The 14,058-nt window shown below is 43.1% G+C and overlaps 1 long non-coding RNA gene across 1 annotated transcript in view; it reads left to right on the top strand.

The window, feature by feature from the left end:
• The first annotated feature begins 6,149 nt into the window (after positions 1-6,149).
• The window catches only part of LOC126236352 (uncharacterized), a 294,770-nt gene continuing 286,861 nt past the window's right edge, over positions 6,150-14,058 (top strand). Inside the window, exon 1 of the long non-coding RNA XR_007544900.1 lies at positions 6,150-6,227. This is a non-coding gene — a long non-coding RNA (uncharacterized LOC126236352). The remainder of the gene's footprint in view (positions 6,228-14,058) is intronic.

Genomic DNA, 14,058 nt, shown 5'->3' with positions numbered 1-14,058 from the left:
GTTTCCAGTTCATGTAAATAAAGAACCGTATTAATCCAAGTGTGCATTTATGTTGTAGAAATAAGATACTGGCCACCCATAGTAACTTCCTCTCCCTTGCTTCCTTGCGGTACAAGAGTCTACAGGGTGTGTCCACACTTCGCCTTTATGGAGGCTGGAAGTCTGCTGGAGACACTTTTAGTTATGTGGCTGAACGTCATTGCAGGAGTGGCAGTCTAATCTTCCTCAACAGCCGAAACCAAAGAAGGTAATGATATTAGACACTTGGGTTTGGAGAGAAATGGACTTTCTAACTCATCCCAAATGTGTAGCACTGGGATGAGTTCGGGCTCTGTGCACTCCAGTACATTTCAGGAATGTTATTGTCTACAAACCATAGCCGAACAGTTGCGACTTTATAAAAAGGTCCATTGCATGCTGATACAATTAGTCATTGTCTCCGAACTGTTCCTCCATTGTACGCATTACACAATTTTGTAAAATGTGTTCATATGCTTCTCCATCTAGCTTTGTAATTTTTTATTTTTAACGTAATAAGGTGACCTCACTGTAACCACGACAACCACTTCCATACCGTAACACCACACACCACTTGCTGCGTTTATACTGCACATGATGGCAGGTAACATTCTTCAGCCAATCGCCTCACTCAAAAGTTTCCATGGGCTGCCATGGGGTTTAGAGTGACTCATCACTCCACTGCGGTGTCGCACATAAGACCACCTCAAGCTCTGAAATTTGTGGTTTATGAGGAGTCGCCCCGCCATTGTACCGCTCTCTTCTTTTTGAAGCCCCACAGTCATTATGCTGACTGAACTACTGGTAGCACTTTGGAATTCACGAGCGATTACTTCCGCTGATTTCATACGATTTTTTACAGCAATCTTCTGCAACGGTCGACGGTCCCTGTCCGTCAGTGCACCAGTCCTGCCTGGTTGCTCGCGTTTCCACTTCACAGTCACACCACTAACAACTGTCTTCGGCACATTTAGAACGTTTACAACGTCTCTGATGGATTTGTTACTCAGGTGACAGCCAGTGACCAGCCTACGTTCGAAGTCACTGAGCTTCCCTGAACGACCTCTCTGCTGTCACTGCTTCTCTGCTGACAACACAGTGAAAGGTCTCTGTTGGATTCCTTTCATGTTTGATTTCTTAAATCTGTTGTCATTTATGGAATAAATTCCTCTTCTAAATTTACTGTGGCGTTTCTGACTATCTGCGAGGAGACTGAGTAGTGGAACGTGTTACTTTTACACGTAAACAAGAACGATCTGTCACACTACTACACTTTAAAACACAGTTTATATGTAATTCATGTCACACAGTCTCATACGGAACCTACATCCGCTTTCTGTTATATACTGTATATGATAAGATACTGCCATCCCCCTTCCCTTCTGTGTGAGAGGATGTATGATCAAATGTGTTTGTAGTTGCATGCTTGAGGGTAGCAGACAAGACTGTCTGCTAGAGAACAGTAGGACCAACGTCGGAACAGGTAGCTACGCTTCCTAAAAGCAAAGAGGTTTCTATCCTTGTATGGTCCTGTCCGTCCGTTGTCATGTTGGTATAGGAAGCTGCCCCTCTGGCCCCTTCCGTTTGTCTTTGTGAGCCACCCTCGGGAAGCACGCTCGGTAGTAGGCAGTTGCAGTCGGGCAGTAGGCAGTTGCAGTCTGGCGGTGGCGAGCGTCTGAAATGGTAAGATCTCCGGCTAAGCGCGTGTCTGCTAAGTCCGTAGGACAATGGATTTGTTAAGTTCAGCCTAACTGAGAATTTAATCACCTTTATTTCGGGTTAGCTCTAAGATATCTAAGGTTATCTTAAATTGCAGCGTAGTGTAATTCTCGTGTGAAGTTCATTGTTACTACTTTGTGAGTAAAGTGGAACCACGTGTTGATCAGTAACTCTAACTAAGATCAATCTTAAATGCAAATGCTTGTGTGATTATAACGTCTCGTCTTGACAACATTTTGCAATATAGCAACTTTTCTTTATGTTCAACACACGTGGGGTGTACTTTGCGAGACCAGTACCACGTGCTTATATAACTGTTTGACCCGTCAGGTTAACAGTAAGACGTTAACAACCAGTTCGAGGTTTTTCTTTTGTAATTTGCTTTTCGATCTAATTTATTTTAATTATCAGAATTATTGTGGAGTTACACTCTTTGTGTAAACCAAGTTGACCACGTGAAGCATGTGGTGTAATCATCAAAGTAGCCCTCAGCTATTCTTTTCGGGAATATTTCACAAAGAGTTAATATGAATTTAGTATACCAGTGTGTGGTAATTACATGATGGACAGGATTGTGCTACGAACGTAATTTCTTTGGGTAAAAATTTGAATCTGTTTGTAGTGGTTAACTTTCTTTTGCATGCGTTTCAACGTTCTTTGTGTGTTGTTTTATGAATGCAGTGTTGTATGCAGACTCCCAATCTTGGCTCCATATTTGATGTGTTCCGTAAGATTTTCACCATCCTAAATAAGGCACCAGCTTGTTACGAACAGAATTTAATATGCTGAAATTTCAATGACCAATCTTAAAAATAAATTTCCAAATATAAACTGATTTCTTTCTTTTTATTCAAATTCTCCTTTTTAGATATATATATTACCGGTTGTTGTATGACTATTAAAAGATTATCATTAATGTTAGTCTGTTTGGGAATTCGGTAAACCTAGAATAGATACCTGGTGAAACAGTTGCCCAGTAATCCACCGTTAACTTCCCCAGACAGATCACAGCTTTCAACCCGGTTTCATTGTCCATCAGTACCGCTTTCATCATACCAAATTAAGGATAAAAAGTTACAACAGTACTCCTCGCCTCCGCCTATAGCGGCGGGTCCTCCTATCGTAACATTTAATGGTCACTTTCCCATTATGTAAGGGTGTCCCGACACTTTTGATCAATAGTGTGTATTGACTGTCTGTCGCCAGCAGTGAGTGTCAGTGAACTCATGCCATTTCCTGATGACCGAACAGCGATTTATGCTCACATACTTCTTCGCAATAATTCACTTGCGCAACCCTGGCAGGCAGAATCATTTTCATGAATTTTTCTTTTTATTAATAGTCATCTCTGTAGAAACAGAACTGTCTAGATTCCAAACTCTTGTTCACATCTTTCAAAACACGTTTATGGAGATCAACAGTTACACATTGCGGTGCTTCGGAGTACATTGCTTCGTCTTCCCGTCAACACTCAATCCTGTGGTTGTCAACGAACTTTATTGACAAAAACTGTCGCATCTGACCACGAAGAGAATTTTTGAGACAGAAATCTACACTTGTACTGTTCTACATAAAAAGGACGATGCAGGAAAGAGACAGGTGCAAGGACTGTATAAGATAAAAGGACTTTCTGTAAAAAGAAACAGCTACTAACACCCAAAACTGTAGCCGGCCGCGGTGGTCTAGCGGTTCTAGGCGCTCAGTCCGGAACCGCGCGACTGCTACGGTCACAGTTTCGAATCCTGCCTCGGGCATGGATGTGTGTGATGTCCTTAGGTTAGTTAGGTTTAAGTAGTTCTAAGTTGTAGGGGACTGATGACCACAGATGTTAAGTCCCATAGTGCTCAGAGCCATTTGAACCCAAAACTGTAAACCTTTAGAGTAGAAAAGGCTATGTTAGGAGCACGTCTCTGTATGCTTGCGAAACAAAGACTATTTGGAAGAAATAATTGATACGTTTGAAATTCGATATCACAAGAGACTACTGAAAACCGGACAGATCGATCGAGTAACGAATGTAGTCGTCCTGCATCGAGTCCAAGAGAAAAATGATTTAATAAAAACCATAAAGAGAGTATTTGTTGACATGTTATCCAAGTCGTTGCTGCGAAACGTATGTCAAGGAATCGCAGGAGCAGGCGTAAACATAAGGAAATGAGGCAGACTGTGGGTGCCGTGGGCTGCAGCAGGTATTGTTCTAATGAAGAGGGTAGCTTCCGACCAACAGACTAGCAACCTACTAACCTTAGGGTTGTTGTCCTCAGTTACCAAAGTGCACCAAGGTGAATGTGAATGTTACTGTACGCTGTAATATGACGGAGGTTACTTCCTGTAACGATCGAAATAGCATTCGGCGTTTTGAATTCAGTTTTTTTTGTCCACTATATTTCCTCTGCGCAGTAAGGTGAGGTGAAAAACGTCATCGTGTCGGACCCCCTCCAGCCTGGTGCAGTGCAGCAGTTGACTGTGGCACGGACCCAACAGGTCGTTCGCAGTTCACCGCAGATTCATTGAGCCACGCTGCCTCGACAGACGTCCATAATTTCGAAGGTGTTGCCGGTTCAGGATTTCGGGCACGAACTGGCCTCTCGATTGTATCCTGTAAATGTATGGGTTCCATGTCGGGCGATCTGGGTGGCCAGGTTAATCGCTCGAATTGCCTGGAATGTTATTCAAACCAGTCACAGACAATAGCGGCCCGGTACCATGACCCATTTTTATCCATAAAAATACCATCGTTGTTTGGGAACATAGTCATGAATTACTGCAATGTTCTACAAGTAGCCGAATATAACTAGGGGACCCAGTCCATTCCATGTAAACACGGCCCATTTAATAAAATATTCCGGCCTATTATGCCGTGGTCGAAGTGAGTTCACTTTAAAACTCGACGTTTCGTTCCCATCTGCGGAGGACATTTTCAAGGAAGATCGTAGCTTTGTTGAATGTCCGATTCTCACCCTGGCTCTCAGATGTTGACGAAACGTCGAGTATTAAAGTGAAATCCCTTCAATCACGGCGTAATAGCCCGCAATATTCTATCAATTGTGACAATTCGGTCCGTGGAAGTTTACATTTTACAAACACAGCCCATTCCACTACAGAGCCATCAAAAGCTTGCACAGTGTCTCGATGGCAACTTCGTGGGGTCTGTGCCACACTCGAACCCTACCATCAGCTCTTACCAACTGAAATCTGGATTCATCTGACCAGGGCACGGTTTTCCACTCGTCTACGGTCCAACTGACATAGTCACGAGTCCAGGTGAGGCGTTGCAGGCGATGTCACGGTGTTAGCAAAGGCATTCGCGTCGGTCGTCTGCGCTATAGCCCATTAACGTCATATTTCGCCGCACTGTCCTAACGGATACGTTCGTCGTACGTCCCACACTGATTTAGGTTATTTCACGTAGCGTTGCTTGTCTGTGAGCAGTGACAACTCTACGCAAATGCCGCTGCTCCCGGTCGTTAAGTGAAGGCCGTCGGCCACTGCGTTGTCCGTGGTGAGAGGTAATGCCTTCAATGTGATATTATTGGGACACTTTTGACAGTGTGTATTGTGGAATGCTGAATTCCCTAACGATTTCCGGAATGGAATGTCGCAACTGTCAAGCTCCAACTGACATTCCGTGTTCAAAGCCTGTTAATTTTCGTCGTGCGGCAGTAATCACATGACCCACCTGAGTACAAATGACAGCTCTGGCATGGCCTGTCCTTTTATACCTTGTGTACCCGATTCTGCCACCATCTGTATATGTGTGTGTCGCTGTCAAATGGCGTTTATCACCTCAGTATAGAAAAGAATATTTGGGGACGTGTTACCCTAGTCGTTGCTCAAAAATGTATTTCTAGAAACAGTAGAGGGATAGAATCGCAGGAGAAAGTGTAGATATGAGGAGACAAGGCAGACCGTAGGTGGTGTGAGATGCAGCAGATACTGCTGTGATGAAGAGTGCGGCTCCCGACCAACATGAGTGGCAGACTAATCTTATGGTTGTTGTCTATACTTACAGAAGTGCAAAAACGTGACTGTGAACGTCTCTGTACGATTTAATGTAAGAAAGATTACTTCCTGGCACGATCGAGACTGCGCTCAGCGTTTTGGATTCAGTTCCTTTTTTTCCCTCTCTATTATGCTTGCTCCTTGCAATATAATTACCCAGTCTTCTTAATGATCAACCGGTTCCTGAGTATCGACTTACTATTCAGTGCGGCAGCGCTTCATGAACTGTGTCAACAACCTGCCCGTAATGGAAGAGCAGGGCAGCTGAATGGCAACTAGCGTTTGGCCTGGGGTGGGGGTGAAACGCGGCAGGGTAGGGGGGACAGCAGCGGCGGGGGTGGAGGAGGGGGCCTGGGGGGGGGGGGGAAGGGGGTCGAGCCACGCGGAGCGGCGCCGCAGTCGGCGGTTTGCCGTCGTCCTGTGCGAGTGTCTATTAGCGAGTGACGCACGAGGTCCCTGCGGTCGAACGCACCGGGACGCGCTGCCCGGTAAGTAAAGCAACCCTTCCTTAACATCGCCATTTGTCGCAGTTGCAATGCAAGGAGGGGTCTAAAGCAACTGAGATTTCTGTCAAGTTATACGATTGTACAGAAATCATAATAGCAGTTGCACGCGTGGATATGTGGTGCTTCACATAGAGCTACACTTTTGAAATTAATTATACGCATTGTTGATGACGAACCGAAACAGTGATTTGAACTGACATTTTTTGTAGATCTAATAATATGCATCAGTCGCATTCTGAATTAGATAGATCTATTGTACCGTTAACAAGTTTTTGAGCAAGTGGAGCCACATCATTAGATGGTGGTGTTACGACAACATTATTTGCTTGATCATTTACAACTAGACAACAGAGTCGCGGTGATTGTACTGCAGAGTGGTATCAGTAACAAATTATTCCTATTAGGCTGTACTTGGTTTGACAGTAAACTGTGAAATCTGTGAAACAAGTTCTTCTATGTACTATGTGCGTACGTGTGTAAGCTGACTAAAACGTGCACAGTCGGATTGATTTGTCATGGGTACCACAGACATAGTGTTTATCTGTACACGGTCCAGATAATAATGTTGCTGTCACACCATCATCTGACGATGAGGCTGCACTTGGTCGAAATTTACTTAATGGTGGGCCTACAATAAATCGTGTGAAATCTAAAAAACGACTGGTTTAATACTATAATTACAAAAACAGCAACATGTAAATTAGGTCTGTGCTTATCAAATAAGTGAAATTTAGAAATTGCACGTTTCTTCTCTCATTTTATAATTCCAGTGGCGATTATTAAATACGTACGATAGTGCCATAAGAGTTGAAACGTAACCTGCAAATAACGCAAAGGATTTTTTTTTTCTTTCCATATATTTTTCCTCAAAGGGACTGCGAGTTGACGCTGAACGTAATTAAATGTAGCGCGTAGCGCATAAATATTCAAAGAGATCCACCACCGTTCGGTTCCACTATTTCCTATAAATCACTGAGAACGCTGTCCACCGTAAAATAGCCTCCCTGAGCGTCTTAAGGTGGAACGACAACAAAAACGAGCAATAGGAAAAGAATATCCCAGGCTGTGTTTAGTTTGGGAGAATCTTAGAGAAATGTAATTCGTCAACGAAAGAAGTGGTTTACTTGTTCCACAGATTCTTGAATATTGTAAATCAGTCAGTGACCCTTACCAAGTTGAATTAATAGAAGAGATAGAGAACATCCAGCGAAGATCGCTGTGTTTCGTCAAGGGGTCGTTTAGTCACTTTGAGAGCGTTACTGAGGAGCTCAACAAACTTGTGGTAGACGTTCAAGAGAGGCGTTGTGCACCGCGGAGAGGTTTACTGTTGAAATTCCGAGAGCGTACGTTCCAAGAACAGTTGGACACCACGTTACTTACTCCCTCATCCGTATCGCGAAATGATCAGAACGAGAAAAATCAGAGAAACTGGATCCCATACGGAGGATTCACGTCAGTCATTCTTCTCACGTCCCATTCATGTATGGAACAAGGCAAGGGGGAAAAGATTGTATTAGTACCCTCCGCCATATATAGTAAGGTGGCTTGCGGAGTATAAATGTAAATGTAGAATACTTTTTCCATTTTTTTTAAATTTAGTATTATATGTAATACATGTAACCGAACTAGACATACTGTGGAAACAACATTATCCTGTACGAAAATTGTATGTTATGCCGGTTTGCATATTGAAGGAAATTATTGGAATTACGGAGATAATCAGTCTCAACACAGAACACCAACCCTCTTATATTCTTTGAAGATAGAGCTGATTTCATTTTATATTCAACTTTCAGTAATACACACCGGAAAAAAATGCAACTAACTCAAGGACAAAGTCATTTTATTGACAACTGAGATGCCAGGTAGTTCATCGTTGTAGGAGTATATGATACCAAATTCAGACCAAATGGAACACACACGTTACAGCAAATGGCATCCAGACAGTCGCTTCAGTACACAGTGTAACACCCCTCCCCCTTTTTGCGGCATCGCAAGCGTGTATTCTCGCATGCAGACTAAGCGTGCCGAATGGCATCCTGCGGAACACTCCCAAGCGTCTGGCACTTTTTGTTGCAATTCGGAAGTAGTTTGTGAAGGCCCCGGAAAAAGAATAATGTCTCTCAGTTTATCATGTCCCATATGTCTCCAGTCGGAGAGGCATCTGGTGATCTTGCTGGCCGGGGCGGTTGTAGACCGCGCGCACCACGTGGGCCGCGTTGTGTCGCAGCATGTGTGAGTGTGTGTGTGTGTGTGTGTGTGTGTGTGTGTGTGAATCGGCGTGCAGTGGCCTGCTGAAAAAGCACATCACCTTCCTGTCGAAGAAATGGCAGTGACTCGGGGATGTCTGCCTACACAACGCAGCGGGCGCCGGTCACTTTCCTCTACAGAGCTACAGAGAGGCTAAATATGACCGCAAGTTGTAACTGATAGCTCAACACACCGTGAAACCAGGGACTGGGCCTGTGTGTAGTGGGGAATGCACTGTGGAATAAACAGCTCACCAGATCACTCCATACACGTGTACGTTCATCACTCGCATACAGACAGAACCTGCTCTCTTCTCTGAAGGCAACAGATCGCCATTCCACTCCTCAGTCAATTCCTTCACAACACTAGAGTAGTGATGCTTTGTCAGTGGCAGCCAGGTCAGAGGCACACATGATCTTAATCCTGCTGCAAGCAGACGGTTCCCAGCTGGCCCTGATGACACAACAGGCGCAAGAGGTGCCGGATTTCGTCCCCGGATGGTGTTCGGTCAGCCATCGCTGTTGAGCAAATTGCATCGATCATGACGTACGTCTCTATTATATGGATGTCCAGAACCTGATCTACAGGTATGGGAATATTCCACAGATCACTGTTGAAAACAGCGATACACCATCGATACATTGTGCCCATCATGTGCAGCAATCCGTCAACAAGTCAATTCAGCTTCCCGCTAGCCTCCAATTTGACCCCTTTGAAATGGCTGTAGCTGTTCAGAACGAGAAATTACTCGTCCTGGGGCTTCGTTGTACACGGAATGAATGTTGCAAACACTGTTCCCATTTACACTTAGGACAGTTACTCCCCACAGAGCCAAAATAGAGGAGCGTGTTGACCGTGACAAATGAATCATTAACACTACAACCCGTCAGAATGCACATATTATACCCTGGTGCCACTGAACGCAGACATTGAGAGTGTTGCATCTTTTTTTCCGGCAGTGTAGATTCCGTAATTAACGTTCGGGCGTAAACACATCAGTCTAAAGGTTTCCTTTGCATATATCATTGCCTTAATAGGTGTAATCCTACCACACGTACGAGTATAGAACATCGTTCCCTTTCACCGACCTTGAAACATCTACGGGAAGGGAGGTTGCAGATTAGCATCCTGTCGACGACAAGGCGATTAGATATGGAACACAAACTCAGGTTGCGGAAGTATGATGAAGGAAAACGGCTCTGTGATTGTCCAACGAATCATCTTAGGATTTGCGTTAACGGATTTAGGAAAACCACAGAAAACGTAAATCAGAATCACCGGACGAGCGCCGGCCAGGTTGGCCGAGCGGTTCTAGGCCCTACAGCCTGGAACCGCGTGACCGCTACGGTCGCAGGTTCGAATCCTGCATGGATGTGTGTGATGTCCTTAGGTTAGTTAGGTTAAAGTAGTTCTAAGTACTAGGGGACTAATGACCTCAGAAGTTAAGTTCCATAGTGCTCAGGGCCATTTGAACCATTTTTGAACCGGACGAGCATTTGAACCGCCGTACTGCAGAATGCGATTTGAGTGAGTCTGTAGACGGAATCTCTGTTGTTCAACGTAACTTAATACCGGTTGCGAGTGTTGACGTATGCACAGTGTCGACACTGAAGAAACGGTGTCGTCCAGTGGGTTATAAATCAGGAGTCCACCAATTTTGAGCTGTGATATATCAGATTATGCTTATCCATTACGGATATTTTAGAACCGTGACTGTATATTAATGTAAATAAATTATACACAACTGCAACCAGTCACTTTTTCCATTAATAATGCTTTATTACATTAACCGGTTTTCGAACCCTTTCAGGTTCATCTTCAGATGATTTCGGGAGAATCCGGGAAGCTACATCATTATTGGTAGTAGCATAATGCTGGGTGCTGGTTTGCGACAGTATAGGCGGCTTTTTTCGTATCTGTCTGCATCCATTTTGAAGTCCAGAACACTTTCACACAAACTATATTAGTTCACACTTTAACAGTGACACTTCACCAGCATCCAGCATGCGCTTTACAACTGTTGCTTATAAGCAACAGTTGTAAAGCGCATGCTGGATGCTGGTGAAGTGTCACTGTTAAAGTGTGAACTAATATAGTTTGTGTGAAAGTGTTCTGGACTTCAAAATGGATGCAGACAGATACGAAAAAAGCCGCCTATACTGTCGCAAACCAGCACCCAGCATTATGCTACTACCAATAATGATGTAGCTTCCCGGATTCTCCCGAAATCATCTGAAGATGAACCTGAAAGGGTTCGAAAACCGGTTAATGTAATAAAGCATTATTAATGGAAAAAGTGACTGGTTGCAGTTGTGTATAATTTATTTACATGTGATATATCATTTCGTAATAGCAGTATTTCGGTATTTCATCAGTTTTCCCACGGGTAGTCTTGTCTCAAGTATGGCTATTGTGTACTACACTTCGTTGCGCTCCTTATGCTAAGTATGAGAGCAAATGATATATCCCGCTGAATGCACGTGCTTTAATGATACATACGTTGCTTTTTAAGCGGTGTTTTTCTGTGGGTAGAACAGGGTTGTATATTAAATAAGGTAATGGAAATAAATTTTGCTCTAGTGATTTTATAACATGGTTAACAAATTTAACAGACTTTGTCTGTCGTTGAATGTCAATTTGTTGTAGTGCCTTGTACAAGAAAAAACCATTAAATGTGTTACTAAACTGCCTTAACACTTGGAAAACTTAGTGATAACATGTCTCGTCCGTTTTATAGTGTTTTTTTTTATGCCAATGTACATTTCGAAGTCAAAGCATCATTTATCATCAAGGTTTCAGTAGCTTTTCTGTAAGGACTTTTACTGTGATGGTAACACTCCAGAAATGTTTGTGAGTGAGAGTCATAGTTTGTTCTTAATTTAGCAACTTGAAATGTAGAACATACTATAAGTCACACTGATACGCATTTCTGGAGGGCTGACATCGCAATGAGGTATCTTACACATTGACTGAAGCCCTAATGATGAAGGCTAAACTTCGGAATTTTCATTGGCATAGAAGAAACGCTATAAAAGAGAGATTTTATTCTTAATTTTTCCATTTATTCCGCTGTCTCGGTTGCCAATAATAGCCATTACGGTTATCATGAAATTTCTTAACATGTGGTTGCCGCGCGGTAACACTGTTTACAGAAACAGATTCTCCCTTGCTCAGAATGTGAGAACAGAGTTTTGCAATAAGCTGTTTGCAAAAACCTTGCCTTTACTTGCACAGCGTGCAACATAATGTTTTCGTCTTTAACGTCTTGGATCGACAACAGTTTCTTCAGCGCCGACCGGGTTGGGAGGGGTAAATCGATTTTCGAGCCGCCGTCAATTTACCCTAATGTGAAGAGGGCACGCCATGGCGCAAACATGTGAGGAAGCTCTCCCTGCTTATTACGTGACAATCTTCCTGGAAGATCGTTTGGAGTATATACTCTTGTTGTTGTAGTGGTCTTCGGTCCTGAGACTGGTTTGATGCAGCTCTCCATAGCTACTCTATCCTGTGCAAGCTTCTTCATCTCTCAGTACCTACTGCAACCTACATCCTTCTGAATCTGCTTAGTGTATTCATCTCTTGGTCTCCCCCTACTATTTTTACCCTCCACGCTGCCCTCCAATGCTAAATTGGTGATCCCTTGATGCCTCAAAACATGTCCTACCAACCGATCCCTTCTTCTAGTCAAGTTGTGCCACAAACTTCTCTTCTCCCCAATCCTATTCAATACCTCCTCATTAGTTACGTGATCAACCCACCTTATCTTCAGCATTCCTCTGTAGCACCACATTTCGAAAGCTTCTATTCTCTTCTTGTCCAAACTAGTTATCGTCCATGTTTCACTTCCATACATGGCTACACTCCATACAAATACTTTCAAAAACGACTTCCTGACACTTAAATCTATACTCGATGTTAACAAATTTCTCTTCTTCAGAAACGATTTCCTTGCCATTGCTAGTCTACATTTTATATCCTCTCTACTTCGACCATCATCAGTTATTTTACTCCCTAAATAGCAAAACTCCTTTACTACTTTAAGTGTCTCATTTCATAATCTAATTCCCTCAGCATCACCCGATTTAATTTGACTACATTCAATTATCCTCGTTTTGCTTTTGTTGATGTTCATCTTATATCCTCCTTTCAAGACTCTGTCCATTCCGTTCAACTGCTCTTCCAAGTCCTTTGCTGTCTCTGACAGAATTACAATGTCATCGGCGAACCTCAAAGTTTTTACTTCTTATCCATGAATTTTAATACCTACTCCGAATTTTTCTTTTGTTTCCTTTACTGCTTGCTCAATATAAAAATTCAATAACATCGGGGAAAGGCTACAACCCTGTCTCACTCCTTTCCCAACCACTGCTTCCCTTTCATGCCCCTCGACTCATAACTGCCATCTGGTTTCTGTACAAATTGTAAATAGCCTTTCGCTCCCTGTATTTTACCCCTGCCACCTTCAGAAGTTGAAAGAGAGTATTCCAGTTAACATTGTCAAAAGCTTTCTCTAAGTCTACAAATGCTAGAAACGTAGGTTTGCCTTTTCTTAATCTTTCTTCTAAGGTAAGTCGTAAGGTTAGTATTGCCTCATGTGTTCCAACATTTCTACGGAATCCAAACTGATCTTCCCCGAGGTCCGCTTCTACCAGTTTTTCCATTCGTCTGTAAAGAATTCGCGTTAGTATTTTGCAGCTGTGACTTATTAAACTGATAGTTCGGTAATTTTCACATCTGCCAGCACCTCCTTTCTTTCGGATTGGAATTATTATATTCTTCTTGAAGTCTGAGGGTATTTCGCCTGTCTCATACAGCTTGCTCACCAGATGGTAGAGTTTTGTCAGGACTGGCTCTCCCAAGGCCGTCAGTAGTTCTAGTGGAATGTTGTCTACTCCCGGGGCCTTGTTTCGACTCAGGTCCTTCAGTGCTCTGTCAAACTCTTCACGCAGTATCTTATCTCCCATTTCGTCTTCATCTACATCCTCTTCCATTTCCATAATATTGTCCTCAAGTACATCGCCCTTGTATAAACCCTCTATATACTCCTTCCACCTTTCTGCCTTCCCTTCTTTGCTTAGAACTGGGTTGCCATCTGAGCTCTTGATATTCATACAAGTGGTTCTCTTCTCCCCAAAGGCCTCTTTAATTTTCCTGTAGGCAGTATCTATCTTAACCCTAGTGAGATAAGCCTCTACATCCTTACATTTGTCCTCTAGCCATCCCTGCTTAGCCATTTTGCACTTCCTGTCGATCTCATTTTTGAGACGTTTGTATTCCTTTTTGCCCGCTTCATTTACTGCATTTTTATATTTTCTCCTTTCATCAATTAAATTCAATATTTCTTCTGTTACCCAAGGATTTCTATTAGCCCTCGTCTTTTTACCTACTTGATCGTCTGCTGCCTTCACTACTTCATCCCTCAGAGCTACCCATTCTTCTTCTACTGTATTTCTTTCCCCCATTCCTGTCAATTGTTCCCTTATGCTCTCCCTGAAACTCTCTACGACCTCTGGTTCTTTCAGTTTATCCAGGTCCCATCTCCTTAAATTCCCACCTTTTTGCA

This window comes from Schistocerca nitens, chromosome 2 (assembly GCF_023898315.1).
Source record: "Schistocerca nitens isolate TAMUIC-IGC-003100 chromosome 2, iqSchNite1.1, whole genome shotgun sequence".
Taxonomy (NCBI): Eukaryota; Metazoa; Arthropoda; class Insecta; order Orthoptera; family Acrididae; genus Schistocerca; species Schistocerca nitens.
This window is presented reverse-complemented; position numbering and strand designations above follow the sequence as displayed.